Raw genomic sequence first — 22,672 nt, forward strand, 5'->3', positions numbered from 1 at the left:
ACAGTAACTGCAACGGGGGTAAGTGATTGCAGGAGCCAGACTAAAAGGAGATTAGTCTGTAAAAGGAAGCATCCTGGAACTGGTGGGGATCTTATCTGTATTCAGTTTCTTACTGTATATTAGACATAGATTTGCATGTTCTATTTTATTTTACTTGGTAGTCCACTTTGTTCTGTCTGTTACTACTTGGAACCACTTAAATCCTACTTTCTGTATTTAATAAAATCACTTTTACTTATTAATTAACCCAGAGTATGTATTAGTAACTGGGGAGGGGGTGGGGAAACAGCTGTGCATCTCTCTATCAGTGTTATAGAGGGCGAACAATTTATGAGTTTACTTTGTATAAGCTTTATACAGGGTAAAATGGATTTATTTGGGTTTAGACCCCACTGAGAGTTGGGCAGCTGAGTGTTAAAGATAAGAACACTTCTGTAAGTTGCTTTCAGTTAAGCCTGCAGCTGTTTGGGGCAAGTAATTCAGACCTTGGGTCTGTGTTGAAGCAGACGGGCATGTCTGGCTCAGCAAGACAGGCTGCTGGGGTCCTGAGCTGGCAGGGAAAGTGGGGCAGAAGTAGTCTTGGCACATCAGTTTGCAGCTCCCGGGGGGGGTTCTTTGATCCAACCCATCATACCAGCTGTACCACTTTAACTTTCCTGCAGAGCTTGAATGTGATGGAGATTAGAGCCCCTTGTGAGTCATTTACACCAGTGCAAGCGAGTTGCACTTTGGGTGTAAAACTCCACCCATCTGATTTAGTAGCATTTGATGCCCACTTTTCATAAGGCATAGAACATCTAGCCTCACTCATATTACTGGAAATAACCAACTGAAAGCTATGCCATCCTCCTTCAAAGATCCACTCTCACCACACGCCTCCTTCCCCTAAAAATGGGAGAAATTGATTGGCTCTGCAATATTTATGCCTAGTTTCCCTGGTCCTTCACAGGCCCTTTTGGGAAGTAGCATCTGCATGGTGACCTAGGACCTGCAGAGAAGCCAGATGCAGAGAGGAACTCCTGGAACTTTATGTAGAGCTGCTTGTAGAACTGTCTGTGAGTGCCAGACAGAACCAATGCAGAGGGACCCCAATGAGAGACCCTAACTGAGTCTGGCCTGGAAACCCACAAGCTCCTATTTGCTTGAATAGAGAGACTGGACTGGAGTGACACCCCAAGCACTAGGCCTGAAGAGCCATGACTCTGGATTAGACTTTCCTAGGCGCCCAAACAAGAGCAACTATTGCCCACTTTGAATTGTAACTGATGAAGCCTCTGTACCTCAGGTCTTTGCAACCTTTTCCTTTCCTGCCAGCCCTAGTAAAATAGACATATGGCTTAAGGGAAAGGGTGAGTGGCTATTGAGACCCACCAGGGCTAATGTCTACAAGGCCTTGCTACCAAAACACCAACAATGCTTGCCTCTGAATCATGGAACACAAGGCACACTTCTGGCACTCCGTGCATTTCAGGTACTCCAGCAGGAAGCAGCCCAGTAATTACATCAGGTTAAAGGAGAAAGAAATCATGCTGTAGCCCAGGAAGAAATCTGAGGCAAAGTCAACTACAAACCATGGTTTGGCCTCTCCATACTGTCTGGTCAAATCTTGTCATAGCTCCATTGAGCCACAGACATATTTAAATTATCCAGCACAGGGATTAAACGTGATTTTTTGTCTTACAACAACAGGTCCCTTATTAGTATAAATTCTGTTCTTTAAATCAGCTGGAGCTGCAGTTGGGACAGGGCCTTGGTCACCAACCAAGCTTCTCCCAGTAAGATGAATTTTGTTGGGACCTAGTAAGACCTCCTCTGATTCCTGGGTGCTCAGGCTGACCAGTGAGAATAGCACCAGCACCTGGAGTGCCTTTTGGGCCCCAGGCTCTCAGCTCATAAATTCTCCTTCCAGTCTCCTGAAGGCAGGTACCTGAGGTGAAACTCCTGATATCTGCTGTGCACCAGCAAGGACCTGAGACAAACTGTACCCTCTGCAGAGCCTCTGCCAGGCTATTAAAGTCACCAGCCCCACAATTCCAGTTACTTTTTTATGCCCCACTACATTTGTTTTTTAAATTAAGCCATTTATGAAGTTAGTGGCTTTTAAATATGGTCATTAATTGTTCATAAAAAATAGTCATTTGATCTTCACTTACGAGTCATTCACTACATAGCCATGGGGCTTTCCTGCAGTATATCATTTGTTATGTTCATTTATTATGCAGTGCCCCGAGCCACTGAAGAAATTAGTGAATGATTTATGGAACAGTTTAAGTGATTGCAGTTTTTTTCCACTGACGTGGCTGCAAACTTGCTCTGCCCAACTCACTTGTGCTGTGACTGGGTAAGTGACAGAAACCTGGGCCATTATCAAATCATCACATTGTAAACTGTGGAAATCAAATTGTTGGGCCAAATTCTGCTCTGGGTTACATCACTGTAAATCTGGATTTACTCCAGTGATTTCTACAGAATCACTCCAGATTTATGTTGGTGTGATCCAGAGCTGAATTTGGCTCACTGTATATAAAGTGAACTAAACTGCCCCAGTTTCCTCCCTCCTCCTCTTCCCTCCCCTCTCCCCAGTTCTAGTGAATGGTCTCCCTCTCCAGCTCTTAGGATGCTCAGGCACAGACCTGGCAGGATTTTGATTGCGCACTGGTAAGGTAAGCAAAGGGATTTCTTGAAACATTGCGTATTAGACATTGAAGGGAGGTGTATGTCTTTTAGAGAAAAAATGCTAGTAGGGGAAAAGCATTTCTATGCCTTTCACCTTTGAGGAAATGTTGTATGAAAATAGCAAAGTGAAAGAACACCAAACTGTTCACTATCACACAGGCATCTACTCACACTGCCCTTCAGAGCCAATGGATTGTGGGGAAATTGAAAACCCTCCCTGGGGCTTCCATGTTCTTGCTTTCAAAGCCCTTTCCAGCTCTGCCCTAACCGTCATCTCAGATCTGATCTCCTGTTGTGAATCCCCCCTCAATGCCTCCACTTTGCCTTTGATGCCAGTCTCATTGCCCCATGTGAGTGCGGGGAGTGACCCAATACACTGCTGGGGGAGTAGCTGCTTATATACTGTGTGCCAAGAAAAAAAAACTGCTTTTAATAAATTGGGCCAAACTCAGATCTGTTGGCAGCAGGTGCCACTTCAATACTGGGTTTGCATTGGGCCCTGTGTGTTTTTCTTTAGAAATAGAAAGGTTCCAATTTCGGAGGCAGCTGAAAAGCTAGGAAGTAAGCATACCCGAAGCCCTTTAGTAGCGTTGTGTAGCATTATCTTTCATTTCTTCTGTCCACACCTTCACAATCACCAATAATTGGCAGCGCTGTCAGAAAGGCCAAGAAGTGAATGGGTATGAAGACTGAACTGCCATCTCATCCACATATGTGGCTAGTACTTTCAAATCAGAATTTAGGTATATTGGCAGGGCAGAGGTGAATACATTACCTCTGCATGTACTGTAGCTAAACAGAGGACTTCATTTTCTGGGGCTGTCAATCCAGCTGCTTGTATCAACATTACATTTATTTCTTATTGCTGGGATTTCCAAAGAAGCCTAAGAGAGCTAAGTGGCTGACTCCCATTGACTTTTAATGAGAGAGGGGTGCCTAACACCCAGAGATCCCTTCTTGAATCCTAGAGAAAAGCATTTATGGTTTTTTTATATTAAGCCTTTAACATTTAAGATGTGGCAGGGGAGTCCCACTCTGTGGCATGTGAGGATGAGCATTTTTAGAGCAGTGCATGGAATTTTAGTTCTATGACTCCCAATGACTTCTTTTAATGGAGAGTCATGTGGCTCAAATTCTGTGCGCAGCTTGGGAAATTCAGGGTTGGGGGAGGTATTACAGATTGCAGAGTCACATGTCAATGTACAGAAATGGAAATACTAATAGTTTAGCATCAGTAGGAGGCAAACCTGAATCACAGTGTTAGATTCCTTTCCAACCGCAATAATTTAGCAGTGATTTCTGAGCAGGAGATAACAAAAAGTACTTGCAAAACTGAAAAGTTTTTGTTGAGAATGAAAATTTTATAATAATTTAGAAGGATTGTTATCTAGATGAGGCTTAGAAAATTCTGTCAAAATTACATGCAGCAAGCTGTAATAGGCATAAAGATTGCAGAATAAAAGAAACAAGCAGTTCACTTGACAAATGTGAAAGCTTTCTTGGTATTATAGAAAGGCTAAATGATCTTAATCATATCAACTACTGGCTTGCAGCCAGAATCTTTGTGAAAGGTATGAACAATGTACTAAATTATCCACAACTTTAAAAACCTCCATAAGAGTAAATAGGGGTCAAATATTCTTTTTATTTTCTAAGAGATGAAAGTTATCACCAGCATATTGTTGCCATGTTCAATTTATTTTTAAATATGAAACACTCATTAGGTTGGAATGCATCCAGGTTTGTAAAAAAATTACAAGTAGGTAATTGGTTTATGGTTAATAATGATTTCAAATACATGGCATACTTCTTTTGCCTAGTCTTGTCCAAAGAAAAGTATTTCAGTTCTTCATATACAGTTAGTTTATGGGATCTATGACAAATCATGCCCATGAGGGAAAAATGGTTGAGTGGGAGAAGGAGACACAGAGATATGGTGTGTAGCGTTTGGGCGGGGCCAAGATTTTTAGAAGTGGCTATTGGTTGGGTGTGCAGCCGGAGACATATTGGGCTTGCATGTCTGAATTGCTGAGAACCTACCACTCTAGTTTAGGTCAAGGGAAGCTGTGAGTGCTCAGCAATTCTGAAAATCTGGCCCATGCTGTTACCAACTGAGCGCCCAGAATTACAATCTGCTTTTGAAAATGTTACCCTAGGGTAGTAGGCACTTCATACCAATATACAGCAAGACTTATTTGTGTATGTTAATGTTGGTTGGAGATGAAGTGATATTATGTTGTGAGAGGGTGGGGCTGTTTAGTTTTTGGCTTGTAAAAAAAAATGTGTATTTTATTCAAATAAAGGTACCAGGCCAGATAAGTGTCAGATTACATTAGTGGGTTTGTATATGTGAAAAAAAACACACACCCAACCGTATAATGGATCAAATAGACTTAAGAAAAAGAGTCAGGCAGGAGTTCTAAGCAGTAACAGTAATCACAAGCAGCAAAGAATCCTGTGGCACCTAATAGACTAACAGACGTTTTGGAGCATGAGCTTTCGTGGGTGAATATCCACTTTGTCAGATTCATGTCATGCATCTGATGAAGTGGGTATTCACCCACGAAAGCTCATGCTCCAAAACGTCTGTTTGTTAGTCTATAAGGTGTCACAGGATTCTTTGCTGCTTTTACAGATGCAGACTAACACGGCTACCCCTCTGATACTAGTAATCACAAGCATACGTCACTTAATGTCTTCTTGTGTGTCCCTTGTAGCTCTGCAGAGACTCGTGAGAGTCTGTAAGTCTGCACTGGCCGCTATAATGGCCAGTACTAGAAACTAAACCAGGACCTTCTGAAATAAAAGCATGAATTGCTACAGCTTGAGTTAATGAGGTAGGCAGTCAAGCCAAGAGCTGGACCAGCCCTGTGTGGACCAGACAACAGAGCTAGGAGCATAGGAAAAGATCCTCCAAAAGCTAAGGCATGGGGGCAGGACCCTGTAAGACAGTACTCAAAATTTTATACTGGTGATCCTTTTCACATAGCAAACCTCTGAGTGCAACCCCCACCCCAAATTAAAGGCACTTTTTTATATTTTGTGGTAGAGCTCTGACCTTGTCCCTGTGGGTCCTCACACTTTAGGTAGTTCATGCTAGCCTCAGAAGCTCAGTGCAACCCTCCACATAGCCCTTCTCTCTAGGGCCAGGGTGCAGTCTACTGGGCCCTTTTCATCATAAGCCATCAAGGAAGTTTAGTGAGAGAACTCCTACACAGTCTCTGTTGTGCCTAGAGGCTTATTCAAGAACAGTTGAGTATCCTGTCCTAACAGGAGCCTGTCTTCCCTACCGAGGAGATGTTCCTGTAGTGGTGGGTTGTGGGTAACCCAGGCCTGCCCTCTACTCCAGGTTCCAGCCCAGAGACGCTAATGGAAGGAACTGTTGGCAACCAACCTTTCACTAGCAGAGTTACTACACTGCCCCAACTTCTCTCTCAAGGGCTTCTTCACCCTTACCTTAGGGCTCCATTTCCAATGGTTTCTTCATTACCACAAAATATTAGGGTTGGAAGGGACCTCAGGAGAGCATCTAGTCCAACCCACTGCTCAAAGCAGAACCAATCTGCAGATTTTCACCCCAGGTCCCCAAATGCTCCCCTCAAAAATTAAACTCACAAACCTGACTTTAGCAGGCCAATGCTCAAACCACTGAGCTATCCCTCCACACAACTCTTCAGCTACACTTCCTCTTCTCTGGCTCTTTTTTGCCTGCCTGGAGTGAGCCCTTTTATACCATCAGAGGGGCCTTAATCAGAGTCAGGTGCTTGGCCTCACATGACTCCTTGAAGGTTAATTGAAGTCAGGTATTCTCATTAGCCTGGAGCAGCCCCTGCTCTGCTCAGCCAGGGAACAGAAAATTACTTCTCCAGTGGCCGGTATCTCTGCCTTCTATTACTGTGCTGTTAGAAATGGATGGGCTTCGCCTGCCCACCTCCTGGAAACAAATAGGGTTACTTCGTTGCTTTGGTCTTCTTGTTGCCTGCCTTCTCCAAACTGCTGCTCTTTCCCTCCCATCTCTCTCTTTCTCTCTTTTCTCCCTCCACGTTCCCAGCAGCTTGAACCCACATACACCCTTGACGTCTGCGCAGAAAGGAGCGTTCCGGTCCACTCTTGTCTTTGCGGCAAGCCTTTTGTAGTCAGGCAGCCAAAGGGGCAGCTACTCTTTCAGAAGCCTGTGTGTCTGAGTTCTTTTCTTTTGCGAGTCTCTTTGTGTTTGTTTTTCCTGAGGTAGGCGTGGGAGGCCGAGTCGGGTGTGAAAGGGTGGGAGTGGGAATGTGTCAATTATTGGCGAAGGGGAAGGGAAATGGGCTGAGTCCATGTTGTGTTTGCAAAGGCCCCTTTCGAGCCAGGCAGGAGGCTTCGGCGTCGGACGGGTTTTCGGTTGCACCACCGTCCCTATTGTGGGTGGGAATCAGGGCTGGGGTGCCAGGGGTGTGCTGCGCGTGCTTGAGACAATCCGGGGTCCCTTGTGGGTCAGCGGGGGGACGCGGCTTCCTGGCTAGAGGGCAGGGCTAGCGTCGCGCCCCCCGCGTTCCGTTCTTCCCTTGCGGCGTTGTCTTCGTGTCATGCCTGTTAAGGAGCCTTTGAGCGGTATCTGCGTGCGGGCCTCCCGTTGGGTGAATTGAGGGTAAACTAGGCGGCCACCCGGGGCAGCCGTGAGGATGAAGGGATAGGTGTGTGCGGCTTATTCCTTTCAAGGGCTGGGCACGGGCAAGGCTATAATTAGCAGTTAGTGCCAGTGGCACTTCTGCCTGACACCTTGAGTCACTGTGGGCCCTTTGCTCTTGTCTTCCTTCGATAGCTCAGTTGGTAGAGCGGAGGACTGTAGGCTTAATTAATTCTCCTGGGAATCCTTAGGTCGCTGGTTCAACTCCGGCTCGAAGGACGTGGCTTTTGTTTCCTTCGTGACACGCTCTTCTTTGGAGCTCCCACTCTGGCCATTGCTGTCTTTTACTCCATTCCTGTGAGACTGGCCGTTGGAAATCTGCTGCATTTAAAGCACCACTTGCCGCTACTTTCATCTACCACACTTGCTTCCGAGGACCTAGGGCACAGCTGACGCCTTTATAGGCAGAGTTCCTTTTTCTTCGCCCTCCCGCACTCACAGCGTAGACATCTAGCTATCGATGTCAGGCTTCAGAAGTGCCATCGATCACCCTGGTAGCCCGGGGCGCCTTTGCCATAAAATAGCCTGTCCGTAGCTATGTCCCCACGCTGTCTTGGGTGTTTTTCGCATGGGTCAGAGGTGGCGGGGGGACGGCGTTTCTGGCGGCAGAGGGGAGGGGAACGTAGCGGGAAAAGAAAAGGCCCTTTAGTCGCTGAGAGTTCCTTGTCCTTCAGGCTCAAGCGATTGTGTGCGCTGCTGACGGCGGGCTATTATGCTCCTCGTTGTAGCAGTGTGTGCCTTTCAGCGGTTTGCTCTCTCTTTGTCCATCTTTCCTCCGCGTCACAGAGCTCAGTTTATGGAGTAGTGTGAGGGCGCGGCTCTATTTCTTTGCTTTCCATCACATTTGTAGAGCTGGGATTTCTTCTTGGGCAACCGTGATTGCACAGAGTGTGTAAGAGGCTTCTGGCGGAGAATTGCTACCAACCCGATCTCGCGGAATTTCTGTCAAGGAGCTGCCGGGCTATCCCGTAGATAATCTGAAGCTTTGCTGTCCTTGGCCTATGCACCGAATAGGCGCCGTGAGGCCAAGAGGCAACTCGACCCCTTTATTTTGCTGTCTTTGCCCTTCTTGTTGTCGTGAACGGAGGCATTAGGTGCGTGTGAGTGTGCAAGGCATGGGCGTGTGTGAGCTTCTCTGATGGTCTTTGGAAAGGTGTATTAGTTGAAAGGCCAGAAAGGGGAGCAGCGTTGTTTGCTATGTCCCGTGTCCTTGTTGAGTGGAGGTCCTTTACGCCTGCCCAGCGCCTTGGAAAGGTAGTTTGTTTTGCGGTGGGAAGAGATGTCTGGAATGGGTTTGCGCTGAGTTGAGAGTGGGTGGCGGAGGAGGTGGGGCCCCTTGTGTCTGTGTGGGGAATTAGCTCAAGTGGTAGAGCGCTCGCTTAGCATGTGAGAGGTAGTGGGATCGATGCCCGCATTCTCCAAGCAGCTGCTGCTCCTGGTTTTTCCCCCCAACCCGCTTGCACCCCCATACACCCTTGACGTCTGCGCAGAAAGGAGCGTTCCGGTCCACTCTTGTCTTTGCGGCAAGCCTTTTGTAGTCAGGCAGCCAAAGGGGCAGCTACTCTTTCAGAAGCCTGTGTGTCTGAGTTCTTTTCTTTTGCGAGTCTCTTTGTGTTTGTTTTTCCTGAGGTAGGCGTGGGAGGCCGAGTCGGGTGTGAAAGGGTGGGAGTGGGAATGTGTCAATTATTGGCGAAGGGGAAGGGAAATGGGCTGAGTCCATGTTGTGTTTGCAAAGGCCCCTTTCGAGCCAGGCAGGAGGCTTCGGCGTCGGACGGGTTTTCGGTTGCACCACCGTCCCTATTGTGGGTGGGAATCAGGGCTGGGGTGCCAGGGGTGTGCTGCGCGTGCTTGAGACAATCCGGGGTCCCTTGTGGGTCAGCGGGGGGACGCGGCTTCCTGGCTAGAGGGCAGGGCTAGCGTCGCGCCCCCCGCGTTCCGTTCTTCCCTTGCGGCGTTGTCTTCGTGTCATGCCTGTTAGGGAGCCTTTGAGCGGTATCTGCGTGCGGGCCTCCCGTTGGGTGAATTGAGGGTAAACTAGGCGGCCACCCGGGGCAGCCGTGAGGATGAAGGGATAGGTGTGTGCGGCTTATTCCTTTCAAGGGCTGGGCACGGGCAAGGCTATAATTAGCAGTTAGTGCCAGTGGCACTTCTGCCTGACACCTTGAGTCACTGTGGGCCCTTTGCTCTTGTCTTCCTTCGATAGCTCAGTTGGTAGAGCGGAGGACTGTAGGCTTAATTAATTCTCCTGGGAATCCTTAGGTCGCTGGTTCAACTCCGGCTCGAAGGACGTGGCTTTTGTTTCCTTCGTGACACGCTCTTCTTTGGAGCTCCCACTCTGGCCATTGCTGTCTTTTACTCCATTCCTGTGAGACTGGCCGTTGGAAATCTGCTGCATTTAAAGCACCACTTGCCGCTACTTTCATCTACCACACTTGCTTCCGAGGACCTAGGGCACAGCTGACGCCTTTATAGGCAGAGTTCCTTTTTCTTCGCCCTCCCGCACTCACAGCGTAGACATCTAGCTATCGATGTCAGGCTTCAGAAGTGCCATCGATCACCCTGGTAGCCCGGGGCGCCTTTGCCATAAAATAGCCTGTCCGTAGCTATGTCCCCACGCTGTCTTGGGTGTTTTTCGCATGGGTCAGAGGTGGCGGGGGGACGGCGTTTCTGGCGGCAGAGGGGAGGGGAACGTAGCGGGAAAAGAAAAGGCCCTTTAGTCGCTGAGAGTTCCTTGTCCTTCAGGCTCAAGCGATTGTGTGCGCTGCTGACGGCGGGCTATTATGCTCCTCGTTGTAGCAGTGTGTGCCTTTCAGCGGTTTGCTCTCTCTTTGTCCATCTTTCCTCCGCGTCACAGAGCTCAGTTTATGGAGTAGTGTGAGGGCGCGGCTCTATTTCTTTGCTTTCCATCACATTTGTAGAGCTGGGATTTCTTCTTGGGCAACCGTGATTGCACAGAGTGTGTAAGAGGCTTCTGGCGGAGAATTGCTACCAACCCGATCTCGCGGAATTTCTGTCAAGGAGCTGCCGGGCTATCCCGTAGATAATCTGAAGCTTTGCTGTCCTTGGCCTATGCACCGAATAGGCGCCGTGAGGCCAGGAGGCAACTCGACCCCTTTATTTTGCTGTCTTTGCCCTTCTTGTTGTCGTGAACGGAGGCATTAGGTGCGTGTGAGTGTGCAAGGCATGGGCGTGTGTGAGCTTCTCTGATGGTCTTTGGAAAGGTGTATTAGTTGAAAGGCCAGAAAGGGGAGCAGCGTTGTTTGCTATGTCCCGTGTCCTTGTTGAGTGGAGGTCCTTTACGCCTGCCCAGCGCCTTGGAAAGGTAGTTTGTTTTGCGGTGGGAAGAGATGTCTGGAATGGGTTTGCGCTGAGTTGAGAGTGGGTGGCGGAGGAGGTGGGGCCCCTTGTGTCTGTGTGGGGAATTAGCTCAAGTGGTAGAGCGCTCGCTTAGCATGTGAGAGGTAGTGGGATCGATGCCCGCATTCTCCAAGCAGCTGCTGCTGCTGCTGGTTTTTCCCTCCAACCCGCTTGCACCCCCATACACCCTTGACGTCTGCGCAGAAAGGAGCGTTCCGGTCCACTCTTGTCTTTGCGGCAAGCCTTTTGTAGTCAGGCAGCCAAAGGGGCAGCTACTCTTTCAGAAGCCTGTGTGTCTGAGTTCTTTTCTTTTGCGAGTCTCTTTGTGTTTGTTTTTCCTGAGGTAGGCGTGGGAGGCCGAGTCGGGTGTGAAAGGGTGGGAGTGGGAATGTGTCAATTATTGGCGAAGGGGAAGGGAAATGGGCTGAGTCCATGTTGTGTTTGCAAAGGCCCCTTTCGAGCCAGGCAGGAGGCTTCGGCGTCGGACGGGTTTTCGGTTGCACCACCGTCCCTATTGTGGGTGGGAATCAGGGCTGGGGTGCCAGGGGTGTGCTGCGCGTGCTTGAGACAATCCGGGGTCCCTTGTGGGTCAGCGGGGGGACGCGGCTTCCTGGCTAGAGGGCAGGGCTAGCGTCGCGCCCCCCGCGTTCCGTTCTTCCCTTGCGGCGTTGTCTTCGTGTCATGCCTGTTAGGGAGCCTTTGAGCGGTATCTGCGTGCGGGCCTCCCGTTGGGTGAATTGAGGGTAAACTAGGCGGCCACCCGGGGCAGCCGTGAGGATGAAGGGATAGGTGTGTGCGGCTTATTCCTTTCAAGGGCTGGGCACGGGCAAGGCTATAATTAGCAGTTAGTGCCAGTGGCACTTCTGCCTGACACCTTGAGTCACTGTGGGCCCTTTGCTCTTGTCTTCCTTCGATAGCTCAGTTGGTAGAGCGGAGGACTGTAGGCTTAATTAATTCTCCTGGGAATCCTTAGGTCGCTGGTTCAACTCCGGCTCGAAGGACGTGGCTTTTGTTTCCTTCGTGACACGCTCTTCTTTGGAGCTCCCACTCTGGCCATTGCTGTCTTTTACTCCATTCCTGTGAGACTGGCCGTTGGAAATCTGCTGCATTTAAAGCACCACTTGCCGCTACTTTCATCTACCACACTTGCTTCCGAGGACCTAGGGCACAGCTGACGCCTTTATAGGCAGAGTTCCTTTTTCTTCGCCCTCCCGCACTCACAGCGTAGACATCTAGCTATCGATGTCAGGCTTCAGAAGTGCCATCGATCACCCTGGTAGCCCGGGGCGCCTTTGCCATAAAATAGCCTGTCCGTAGCTATGTCCCCACGCTGTCTTGGGTGTTTTTCGCATGGGTCAGAGGTGGCGGGGGGACGGCGTTTCTGGCGGCAGAGGGGAGGGGAACGTAGCGGGAAAAGAAAAGGCCCTTTAGTCGCTGAGAGTTCCTTGTCCTTCAGGCTCAAGCGATTGTGTGCGCTGCTGACGGCGGGCTATTATGCTCCTCGTTGTAGCAGTGTGTGCCTTTCAGCGGTTTGCTCTCTCTTTGTCCATCTTTCCTCCGCGTCACAGAGCTCAGTTTATGGAGTAGTGTGAGGGCGCGGCTCTATTTCTTTGCTTTCCATCACATTTGTAGAGCTGGGATTTCTTCTTGGGCAACCGTGATTGCACAGAGTGTGTAAGAGGCTTCTGGCGGAGAATTGCTACCAACCCGATCTCGCGGAATTTCTGTCAAGGAGCTGCCGGGCTATCCCGTAGATAATCTGAAGCTTTGCTGTCCTTGGCCTATGCACCGAATAGGCGCCGTGAGGCCAGGAGGCAACTCGACCCCTTTATTTTGCTGTCTTTGCCCTTCTTGTTGTCGTGAACGGAGGCATTAGGTGCGTGTGAGTGTGCAAGGCATGGGCGTGTGTGAGCTTCTCTGATGGTCTTTGGAAAGGTGTATTAGTTGAAAGGCCAGAAAGGGGAGCAGCGTTGTTTGCTATGTCCCGTGTCCTTGTTGAGTGGAGGTCCTTTACGCCTGCCCAGCGCCTTGGAAAGGTAGTTTGTTTTGCGGTGGGAAGAGATGTCTGGAATGGGTTTGCGCTGAGTTGAGAGTGGGTGGCGGAGGAGGTGGGGCCCCTTGTGTCTGTGTGGGGAATTAGCTCAAGTGGTAGAGCGCTCGCTTAGCATGTGAGAGGTAGTGGGATCGATGCCCGCATTCTCCAAGCAGCAGCTGCTGCTGCTGCTGCTGGTTTTCCCCCCCCAACCCGCTTGCACCCCCATACACCCTTGACGTCTGCGCAGAAAGGAGCGTTCCGGTCCACTCTTGTCTTTGCGGCAAGCCTTTTGTAGTCAGGCAGCCAAAGGGGCAGCTACTCTTTCAGAAGCCTGTGTGTCTGAGTTCTTTTCTTTTGCGAGTCTCTTTGTGTTTGTTTTTCCTGAGGTAGGCGTGGGAGGCCGAGTCGGGTGTGAAAGGGTGGGAGTGGGAATGTGTCAATTATTGGCGAAGGGGAAGGGAAATGGGCTGAGTCCATGTTGTGTTTGCAAAGGCCCCTTTCGAGCCAGGCAGGAGGCTTCGGCGTCGGACGGGTTTTCGGTTGCACCACCGTCCCTATTGTGGGTGGGAATCAGGGCTGGGGTGCCAGGGGTGTGCTGCGCGTGCTTGAGACAATCCGGGGTCCCTTGTGGGTCAGCGGGGGGACGCGGCTTCCTGGCTAGAGGGCAGGGCTAGCGTCACGCCCCCCGCGTTCCGTTCTTCCCTTGCGGCGTTGTCTTCGTGTCATGCCTGTTAGGGAGCCTTTGAGCGGTATCTGCGTGCGGGCCTCCCGTTGGGTGAATTGAGGGTAAACTAGGCGGCCACCCGGGGCAGCCGTGAGGATGAAGGGATAGGTGTGTGCGGCTTATTCCTTTCAAGGGCTGGGCACGGGCAAGGCTATAATTAGCAGTTAGTGCCAGTGGCACTTCTGCCTGACACCTTGAGTCACTGTGGGCCCTTTGCTCTTGTCTTCCTTCGATAGCTCAGTTGGTAGAGCGGAGGACTGTAGGCTTAATTAATTCTCCTGGGAATCCTTAGGTCGCTGGTTCAACTCCGGCTCGAAGGACGTGGCTTTTGTTTCCTTCGTGACACGCTCTTCTTTGGAGCTCCCACTCTGGCCATTGCTGTCTTTTACTCCATTCCTGTGAGACTGGCCGTTGGAAATCTGCTGCATTTAAAGCACCACTTGCCGCTACTTTCATCTACCACACTTGCTTCCGAGGACCTAGGGCACAGCTGACGCCTTTATAGGCAGAGTTCCTTTTTCTTCGCCCTCCCGCACTCACAGCGTAGACATCTAGCTATCGATGTCAGGCTTCAGAAGTGCCATCGATCACCCTGGTAGCCCGGGGCGCCTTTGCCATAAAATAGCCTGTCCGTAGCTATGTCCCCACGCTGTCTTGGGTGTTTTTCGCATGGGTCAGAGGTGGCGGGGGGACGGCGTTTCTGGCGGCAGAGGGGAGGGGAACGTAGCGGGAAAAGAAAAGGCCCTTTAGTCGCTGAGAGTTCCTTGTCCTTCAGGCTCAAGCGATTGTGTGCGCTGCTGACGGCGGGCTATTATGCTCCTCGTTGTAGCAGTGTGTGCCTTTCAGCGGTTTGCTCTCTCTTTGTCCATCTTTCCTCCGCGTCACAGAGCTCAGTTTATGGAGTAGTGTGAGGGCGCGGCTCTATTTCTTTGCTTTCCATCACATTTGTAGAGCTGGGATTTCTTCTTGGGCAACCGTGATTGCACAGAGTGTGTAAGAGGCTTCTGGCGGAGAATTGCTACCAACCCGATCTCGCGGAATTTCTGTCAAGGAGCTGCCGGGCTATCCCGTAGATAATCTGAAGCTTTGCTGTCCTTGGCCTATGCACCGAATAGGCGCCGTGAGGCCAGGAGGCAACTCGACCCCTTTATTTTGCTGTCTTTGCTCTTCTTGTTGTCGTGAACGGAGGCATTAGGTGCGTGTGAGTGTGCAAGGCATGGGCGTGTTTGAGCTTCTCTGATGGTCTTTGGAAAGGTGTATTAGTTGAAAGGCCAGAAAGGGGAGCAGCGTTGTTTGCTATGTCCCGTGTCCTTGTTGAGTGGAGGTCCTTTACGCCTGCCCAGCGCCTTGGAAAGGTAGTTTGTTTTGCGGTGGGAAGAGATGTCTGGAATGGGTTTGCGCTGAGTTGAGAGTGGGTGGCGGAGGAGGTGGGGCCCCTTGTGTCTGTGTGGGGAATTAGCTCAAGTGGTAGAGCGCTCGCTTAGCATGTGAGAGGTAGTGGGATCGATGCCCGCATTCTCCAAGCAGCTGCTGCTGCTGCTGGTTTTTCCCCCCAACCCGCTTGCACCCCCATACACCCTTGACGTCTGCGCAGAAAGGAGCGTTCCGGTCCACTCTTGTCTTTGCGGCAAGCCTTTTGTAGTCAGGCAGCCAAAGGGGCAGCTACTCTTTCAGAAGCCTGTGTGTCTGAGTTCTTTTCTTTTGCGAGTCTCTTTGTGTTTGTTTTTCCTGAGGTAGGCGTGGGAGGCCGAGTCGGGTGTGAAAGGGTGGGAGTGGGAATGTGTCAATTATTGGCGAAGGGGAAGGGAAATGGGCTGAGTCCATGTTGTGTTTGCAAAGGCCCCTTTCGAGCCAGGCAGGAGGCTTCGGCGTCGGACGGGTTTTCGGTTGCACCACCGTCCCTATTGTGGGTGGGAATCAGGGCTGGGGTGCCAGGGGTGTGCTGCGCGTGCTTGAGACAATCCGGGGTCCCTTGTGGGTCAGCGGGGGGACGCGGCTTCCTGGCTAGAGGGCAGGGCTAGCGTCGCGCCCCCCGCGTTCCGTTCTTCCCTTGCGGCGTTGTCTTCGTGTCATGCCTGTTAGGGAGCCTTTGAGCGGTATCTGCGTGCGGGCCTCCCGTTGGGTGAATTGAGGGTAAACTAGGCGGCCACCCGGGGCAGCCGTGAGGATGAAGGGATAGGTGTGTGCGGCTTATTCCTTTCAAGGGCTGGGCACGGGCAAGGCTATAATTAGCAGTTAGTGCCAGTGGCACTTCTGCCTGACACCTTGAGTCACTGTGGGCCCTTTGCTCTTGTCTTCCTTCGATAGCTCAGTTGGTAGAGCGGAGGACTGTAGGCTTAATTAATTCTCCTGGGAATCCTTAGGTCGCTGGTTCAACTCCGGCTCGAAGGACGTGGCTTTTGTTTCCTTCGTGACACGCTCTTCTTTGGAGCTCCCACTCTGGCCATTGCTGTCTTTTACTCCATTCCTGTGAGACTGGCCGTTGGAAATCTGCTGCATTTAAAGCACCACTTGCCGCTACTTTCATCTACCACACTTGCTTCCGAGGACCTAGGGCACAGCTGACGCCTTTATAGGCAGAGTTCCTTTTTCTTCGCCCTCCCGCACTCACAGCGTAGACATCTAGCTATCGATGTCAGGCTTCAGAAGTGCCATCGATCACCCTGGTAGCCCGGGGCGCCTTTGCCATAAAATAGCCTGTCCGTAGCTATGTCCCCACGCTGTCTTGGGTGTTTTTCGCATGGGTCAGAGGTGGCGGGGGGACGGCGTTTCTGGCGGCAGAGGGGAGGGGAACGTAGCGGGAAAAGAAAAGGCCCTTTAGTCGCTGAGAGTTCCTTGTCCTTCAGGCTCAAGCGATTGTGTGCGCTGCTGACGGCGGGCTATTATGCTCCTCGTTGTAGCAGTGTGTGCCTTTCAGCGGTTTGCTCTCTCTTTGTCCATCTTTCCTCCGCGTCACAGAGCTCAGTTTATGGAGTAGTGTGAGGGCGCGGCTCTATTTCTTTGCTTTCCATCACATTTGTAGAGCTGGGATTTCTTCTTGGGCAACCGTGATTGCACAGAGTGTGTAAGAGGCTTCTGGCGGAGAATTGCTACCAACCCGATCTCGCGGAATTTCTGTCAAGGAGCTGCCGGGCTATCCCGTAGATAATCTGAAGCTTTGCTGTCCTTGGCCTATGCACCGAATAGGCGCCGTGAGGCCAGGAGGCAACTCGACCCCTTTATTTTGCTGTCTTTGCCCTTCTTGTTGTCGTGAACGGAGGCATTAGGTGCGTGTGAGTGTGCAAGGCATGGGCGTGTGTGAGCTTCTCTGATGGTCTTTGGAAAGGTGTATTAGTTGAAAGGCCAGAAAGGGGAGCAGCGTTGTTTGCTATGTCCCGTGTCCTTGTTGAGTGGAGGTCCTTTACGCCTGCCCAGCGCCTTGGAAAGGTAGTTTGTTTTGCGGTGGGAAGAGATGTCTGGAATGGGTTTGCGCTGAGTTGAGAGTGGGTGGCGGAGGAGGTGGGGCCCCTTGTGTCTGTGTGGGGAATTAGCTCAAGTGGTAGAGCGCTCGCTTAGCATGTGAGAGGTAGTGGGATCGATGCCCGCATTCTCCAAGCAGCTGCTGCTGCTGCTGGTTTTTCCCCCCAACCCGCTTGCACCCCCATACACCCTTGACGTCTGCGCAGAAAGGAGCGTTCCGGTCCACTCTTGTCTTTGCGGCAAGCCTTTTGTAGTCAGGCAGCCAAAGGGGCAGCTACTCTTTCAGAAGCCTGTGTGTCTGAGTTCTTTTCTTTTGCGAGTCTCTTTGTGTTTGTTTTTCCTGAGGTAGGCGTGGGAGGCCGAGTCGGGTGTGAAAGGGTGGGAGTGGGAATGTGTCAATTATTGGCGAAGGGGAAGGGAAATGGGCTGAGTCCATGTTGTGTTTGCAAAGGCCCCTTTCGAGCCAGGCAGGAGGCTTCGGCGTCGGACGGGTTTTCGGTTGCACCACCGTCCCTATTGTGGGTGGGAATCAGGGCTGGGGTGCCAGGGGTGTGCTGCGCGTGCTTGAGACAATCCGGGGTCCCTTGTGGGTCAGCGGGGGGACGCGGCTTCCTGGCTAGAGGGCAGGGCTAGCGTCGCGCCCCCCGCGTTCCGTTCTTCCCTTGCGGCGTTGTCTTCGTGTCATGCCTGTTAGGGAGCCTTTGAGCGGTATCTGCGTGCGGGCCTCCCGTTGGGTGAATTGAGGGTAAACTAGGCGGCCACCCGGGGCAGCCGTGAGGATGAAGGGATAGGTGTGTGCGGCTTATTCCTTTCAAGGGCTGGGCACGGGCAAGGCTATAATTAGCAGTTAGTGCCAGTGGCACTTCTGCCTGACACCTTGAGTCACTGTGGGCCCTTTGCTCTTGTCTTCCTTCGATAGCTCAGTTGGTAGAGCGGAGGACTGTAGGCTTAATTAATTCTCCTGGGAATCCTTAGGTCGCTGGTTCAACTCCGGCTCGAAGGACGTGGCTTTTGTTTCCTTCGTGACACGCTCTTCTTTGGAGCTCCCACTCTGGCCATTGCTGTCTTTTACTCCATTCCTGTGAGACTGGCCGTTGGAAATCTGCTGCATTTAAAGCACCACTTGCCGCTACTTTCATCTACCACACTTGCTTCCGAGGACCTAGGGCACAGCTGACGCCTTTATAGGCAGAGTTCCTTTTTCTTCGCCCTCCCGCACTCACAGCGTAGACATCTAGCTATCGATGTCAGGCTTCAGAAGTGCCATCGATCACCCTGGTAGCCCGGGGCGCCTTTGCCATAAAATAGCCTGTCCGTAGCTATGTCCCCACGCTGTCTTGGGTGTTTTTCGCATGGGTCAGAGGTGGCGGGGGGACGGCGTTTCTGGCGGCAGAGGGGAGGGGAACGTAGCGGGAAAAGAAAAGGCCCTTTAGTCGCTGAGAGTTCCTTGTCCTTCAGGCTCAACCGATTGTGTGCGCTGCTGACGGCGGGCTATTATGCTCCTCGTTGTAGCAGTGTGTGCCTTTCAGCGGTTTGCTCTCTCTTTGTCCATCTTTCCTCCGCGTCACAGAGCTCAGTTTATGGAGTAGTGTGAGGGCGCGGCTCTATTTCTTTGCTTTCCATCACATTTGTAGAGCTGGGATTTCTTCTTGGGCAACCGTGATTGCACAGAGTGTGTAAGAGGCTTCTGGCGGAGAATTGCTACCAACCCGATCTCGCGGAATTTCTGTCAAGGAGCTGCCGGGCTATCCCGTAGATAATCTGAAGCTTTGCTGTCCTTGGCCTATGCACCGAATAGGCGCCGTGAGGCCAGGAGGCAACTCGACCCCTTTATTTTGCTGTCTTTGCCCTTCTTGTTGTCGTGAACGGAGGCATTAGGTGCGTGTGAGTGTGCAAGGCATGGGCGTGTGTGAGCTTCTCTGATGGTCTTTGGAAAGGTGTATTAGTTGAAAGGCCAGAAAGGGGAGCAGCGTTGTTTGCTATGTCCCGTGTCCTTGTTGAGTGGAGGTCCTTTACGCCTGCCCAGCGCCTTGGAAAGGTAGTTTGTTTTGCGGTGGGAAGAGATGTCTGGAATGGGTTTGCGCTGAGTTGAGAGTGGGTGGCGGAGGAGGTGGGGCCCCTTGTGTCTGTGTGGGGAATTAGCTCAAGTGGTAGAGCGCTCGCTTAGCATGTGAGAGGTAGTGGGATCGATGCCCGCATTCTCCAAGCAGCTGCTGCTGCTGCTGGTTTTTCCCCCCAACCCGCTTGCACCCCCATACACCCTTGACGTCTGCGCAGAAAGGAGCGTTCCGGTCCACTCTTGTCTTTGCGGCAAGCCTTTTGTAGTCAGGCAGCCAAAGGGGCAGCTACTCTTTCAGAAGCCTGTGTGTCTGAGTTCTTTTCTTTTGCGAGTCTCTTTGTGTTTGTTTTTCCTGAGGTAGGCGTGGGAGGCCGAGTCGGGTGTGAAAGGGTGGGAGTGGGAATGTGTCAATTATTGGCGAAGGGGAAGGGAAATGGGCTGAGTCCATGTTGTGTTTGCAAAGGCCCCTTTCGAGCCAGGCAGGAGGCTTCGGCGTCGGACGGGTTTTCGGTTGCACCACCGTCCCTATTGTGGGTGGGAATCAGGGCTGGGGTGCCAGGGGTGTGCTGCGCGTGCTTGAGACAATCCGGGGTCCCTTGTGGGTCAGCGGGGGGACGCGGCTTCCTGGCTAGAGGGCAGGGCTAGCGTCGCGCCCCCCGCGTTCCGTTCTTCCCTTGCGGCGTTGTCTTCGTGTCATGCCTGTTAGGGAGCCTTTGAGCGGTATCTGCGTGCGGGCCTCCCGTTGGGTGAATTGAGGGTAAACTAGGCGGCCACCCGGGGCAGCCGTGAGGATGAAGGGATAGGTGTGTGCGGCTTATTCCTTTCAAGGGCTGGGCACGGGCAAGGCTATAATTAGCAGTTAGTGCCAGTGGCACTTCTGCCTGACACCTTGAGTCACTGTGGGCCCTTTGCTCTTGTCTTCCTTCGATAGCTCAGTTGGTAGAGCGGAGGACTGTAGGCTTAATTAATTCTCCTGGGAATCCTTAGGTCGCTGGTTCAACTCCGCTCGAAGGACGTGGCTTTTGTTTCCTTCGTGACACGCTCTTCTTTGGAGCTCCCACTCTGGCCATTGCTGTCTTTTACTCCATTCCTGTGAGACTGGCCGTTGGAAATCTGCTGCATTTAAAGCACCACTTGCCGCTACTTTCATCTACCACACTTGCTTCCGAGGACCTAGGGCACAGCTGACGCCTTTATAGGCAGAGTTCCTTTTTCTTCGCCCTCCCGCACTCACAGCGTAGACATCTAGCTATCGATGTCAGGCTTCAGAAGTGCCATCGATCACCCTGGTAGCCCGGGGCGCCTTTGCCATAAAATAGCCTGTCCGTAGCTATGTCCCCACGCTGTCTTGGGTGTTTTTCGCATGGGTCAGAGGTGGCGGGGGGACGGCGTTTCTGGCGGCAGAGGGGAGGGGAACGTAGCGGGAAAAGAAAAGGCCCTTTAGTCGCTGAGAGTTCCTTGTCCTTCAGGCTCAAGCGATTGTGTGCGCTGCTGACGGCGGGCTATTATGCTCCTCGTTGTAGCAGTGTGTGCCTTTCAGCGGTTTGCTCTCTCTTTGTCCATCTTTCCTCCGCGTCACAGAGCTCAGTTTATGGAGTAGTGTGAGGGCGCGGCTCTATTTCTTTGCTTTCCATCACATTTGTAGAGCTGGGATTTCTTCTTGGGCAACCGTGATTGCACAGAGTGTGTAAGAGGCTTCTGGCGGAGAATTGCTACCAACCCGATCTCGCGGAATTTCTGTCAAGGAGCTGCCGGGCTATCCCGTAGATAATCTGAAGCTTTGCTGTCCTTGGCCTATGCACCGAATAGGCGCCGTGAGGCCAGGAGGCAACTCGACCCCTTTATTTTGCTGTCTTTGCCCTTCTTGTTGTCGTGAACGGAGGCATTAGGTGCGTGTGAGTGTGCAAGGCATGGGCGTGTGTGAGCTTCTCTGATGGTCTTTGGAAAGGTGTATTAGTTGAAAGGCCAGAAAGGGGAGCAGCGTTGTTTGCTATGTCCCGTGTCCTTGTTGAGTGGAGGTCCTTTACGCCTGCCCAGCGCCTTGGAAAGGTAGTTTGTTTTGCGGTGGGAAGAGATGTCTGGAATGGGTTTGCGCTGAGTTGAGAGTGGGTGGCGGAGGAGGTGGGGCCCCTTGTGTCTGTGTGGGGAATTAGCTCAAGTGGTAGAGCGCTCGCTTAGCATGTGAGAGGTAGTGGGATCGATGCCCGCATTCTCCAAGCAGCTGCTGCTGCTGCTGGTTTTTCCCCCCAACCCGCTTGCACCCCCATACACCCTTGACGTCTGCGCAGAAAGGAGCGTTCCGGTCCACTCTTGTCTTTGCGGCAAGCCTTTTGTAGTCAGGCAGCCAAAGGGGCAGCTACTCTTTCAGAAGCCTGTGTGTCTGAGTTCTTTTCTTTTGCGAGTCTCTTTGTGTTTGTTTTTCCTGAGGTAGGCGTGGGAGGCCGAGTCGGGTGTGAAAGGGTGGGAGTGGGAATGTGTCAATTATTGGCGAAGGGGAAGGGAAATGGGCTGAGTCCATGTTGTGTTTGCAAAGGCCCCTTTCGAGCCAGGCAGGAGGCTTCGGCGTCGGACGGGTTTTCGGTTGCACCACCGTCCCTATTGTGGGTGGGAATCAGGGCTGGGGTGCCAGGGGTGTGCTGCGCGTGCTTGAGACAATCCGGGGTCCCTTGTGGGTCAGCGGGGGGACGCGGCTTCCTGGCTAGAGGGCAGGGCTAGCGTCGCGCCCCCCGCGTTCCGTTCTTCCCTTGCGGCGTTGTCTTCGTGTCATGCCTGTTAGGGAGCCTTTGAGCGGTATCTGCGTGCGGGCCTCCCGTTGGGTGAATTGAGGGTAAACTAGGCGGCCACCCGGGGCAGCCGTGAGGATGAAGGGATAGGTGTGTGCGGCTTATTCCTTTCAAGGGCTGGGCACGGGCAAGGCTATAATTAGCAGTTAGTGCCAGTGGCACTTCTGCCTGACACCTTGAGTCACTGTGGGCCCTTTGCTCTTGTCTTCCTTCGATAGCTCAGTTGGTAGAGGGGAGGACTGTAGGCTTAATTAATTCTCCTGGGAATCCTTAGGTCGCTGGTTCAACTCCGGCTCGAAGGACGTGGCTTTTGTTTCCTTCGTGACACGCTCTTCTTTGGAGCTCCCACTCTGGCCATTGCTGTCTTTTACTCCATTCCTGTGAGACTGGCCGTTGGAAATCTGCTGCATTTAAAGCACCACTTGCCGCTACTTTCATCTACCACACTTGCTTCCGAGGACCTAGGGCACAGCTGACGCCTTTATAGGCAGAGTTCCTTTTTCTTCGCCCTCCCGCACTCACAGCGTAGACATCTAGCTATCGATGTCAGGCTTCAGAAGTGCCATCGATCACCCTGGTAGCCCGGGCGCCTTTGCCATAAAATAGCCTGTCCGTAGCTATGTCCCCACGCTGTCTTGGGTGTTTTTCGCATGGGTCAGAGGTGGCGGGGGACGGCGTTTCTGGCGGCAGAGGGGAGGGGAACGTAGCGGGAAAAGAAAAGGCCCTTTAGTCGCTGAGAGTTCCTTGTCCTTCAGGCTCAAGCGATTGTGTGCGCTGCTGACGGCGGGCTATTATGCTCCTCGTTGTAGCAGTGTGTGCCTTTCAGCGGTTTGCTCTCTCTTTGTCCATCTTCCTCCGCGTCACAGAGCTCAGTTTATGGAGTAGTGTGAGGGCGCGGCTCTATTTCTTTGCT

General features: G+C 52.0%; 1 long non-coding RNA gene and 15 other non-coding genes across 16 annotated transcripts in view; all 16 read left to right on the forward strand.

The window, feature by feature from the left end:
• Window positions 1-22,672, forward strand: part of LOC115647014 — a 143,606-nt gene that overhangs the window by 60,116 nt on the left and 60,818 nt on the right. The window lies entirely within an intron of this gene.
• TRNAY-GUA lies at window positions 7,468-7,561 on the forward strand. Its single transcript has 2 exons — window positions 7,468-7,504; window positions 7,526-7,561. It is a non-coding gene; the product is annotated as a tRNA-Tyr (tRNA).
• TRNAA-AGC lies at window positions 8,691-8,763 on the forward strand. The gene has a single exon. It is a non-coding gene; the product is annotated as a tRNA-Ala (tRNA).
• TRNAY-GUA lies at window positions 9,536-9,629 on the forward strand. Its single transcript has 2 exons — window positions 9,536-9,572; window positions 9,594-9,629. It is a non-coding gene; the product is annotated as a tRNA-Tyr (tRNA).
• Window positions 10,759-10,831, forward strand: TRNAA-AGC. The gene has a single exon. It is a non-coding gene; the product is annotated as a tRNA-Ala (tRNA).
• On the forward strand, window positions 11,607-11,700 carry TRNAY-GUA. The gene is made up of 2 exons: window positions 11,607-11,643; window positions 11,665-11,700. It is a non-coding gene; the product is annotated as a tRNA-Tyr (tRNA).
• On the forward strand, window positions 12,830-12,902 carry TRNAA-AGC. Its single transcript has one exon. It is a non-coding gene; the product is annotated as a tRNA-Ala (tRNA).
• On the forward strand, window positions 13,685-13,778 carry TRNAY-GUA. The gene is made up of 2 exons: window positions 13,685-13,721; window positions 13,743-13,778. It is a non-coding gene; the product is annotated as a tRNA-Tyr (tRNA).
• Window positions 14,908-14,980, forward strand: TRNAA-AGC. Its single transcript has one exon. It is a non-coding gene; the product is annotated as a tRNA-Ala (tRNA).
• TRNAY-GUA lies at window positions 15,756-15,849 on the forward strand. The gene is made up of 2 exons: window positions 15,756-15,792; window positions 15,814-15,849. It is a non-coding gene; the product is annotated as a tRNA-Tyr (tRNA).
• Window positions 16,979-17,051, forward strand: TRNAA-AGC. Its single transcript has one exon. It is a non-coding gene; the product is annotated as a tRNA-Ala (tRNA).
• TRNAY-GUA lies at window positions 17,827-17,920 on the forward strand. Its single transcript has 2 exons — window positions 17,827-17,863; window positions 17,885-17,920. It is a non-coding gene; the product is annotated as a tRNA-Tyr (tRNA).
• Window positions 19,050-19,122, forward strand: TRNAA-AGC. Its single transcript has one exon. It is a non-coding gene; the product is annotated as a tRNA-Ala (tRNA).
• TRNAY-GUA lies at window positions 19,898-19,990 on the forward strand. Its single transcript has 2 exons — window positions 19,898-19,934; window positions 19,956-19,990. It is a non-coding gene; the product is annotated as a tRNA-Tyr (tRNA).
• TRNAA-AGC lies at window positions 21,120-21,192 on the forward strand. Its single transcript has one exon. It is a non-coding gene; the product is annotated as a tRNA-Ala (tRNA).
• TRNAY-GUA lies at window positions 21,968-22,061 on the forward strand. The gene is made up of 2 exons: window positions 21,968-22,004; window positions 22,026-22,061. It is a non-coding gene; the product is annotated as a tRNA-Tyr (tRNA).

The sequence above is a fragment of the Gopherus evgoodei genome, chromosome 2, assembly GCF_007399415.2.
Source record: "Gopherus evgoodei ecotype Sinaloan lineage chromosome 2, rGopEvg1_v1.p, whole genome shotgun sequence".
In the NCBI taxonomy this organism is placed as follows: domain Eukaryota; kingdom Metazoa; phylum Chordata; order Testudines; family Testudinidae; genus Gopherus; species Gopherus evgoodei.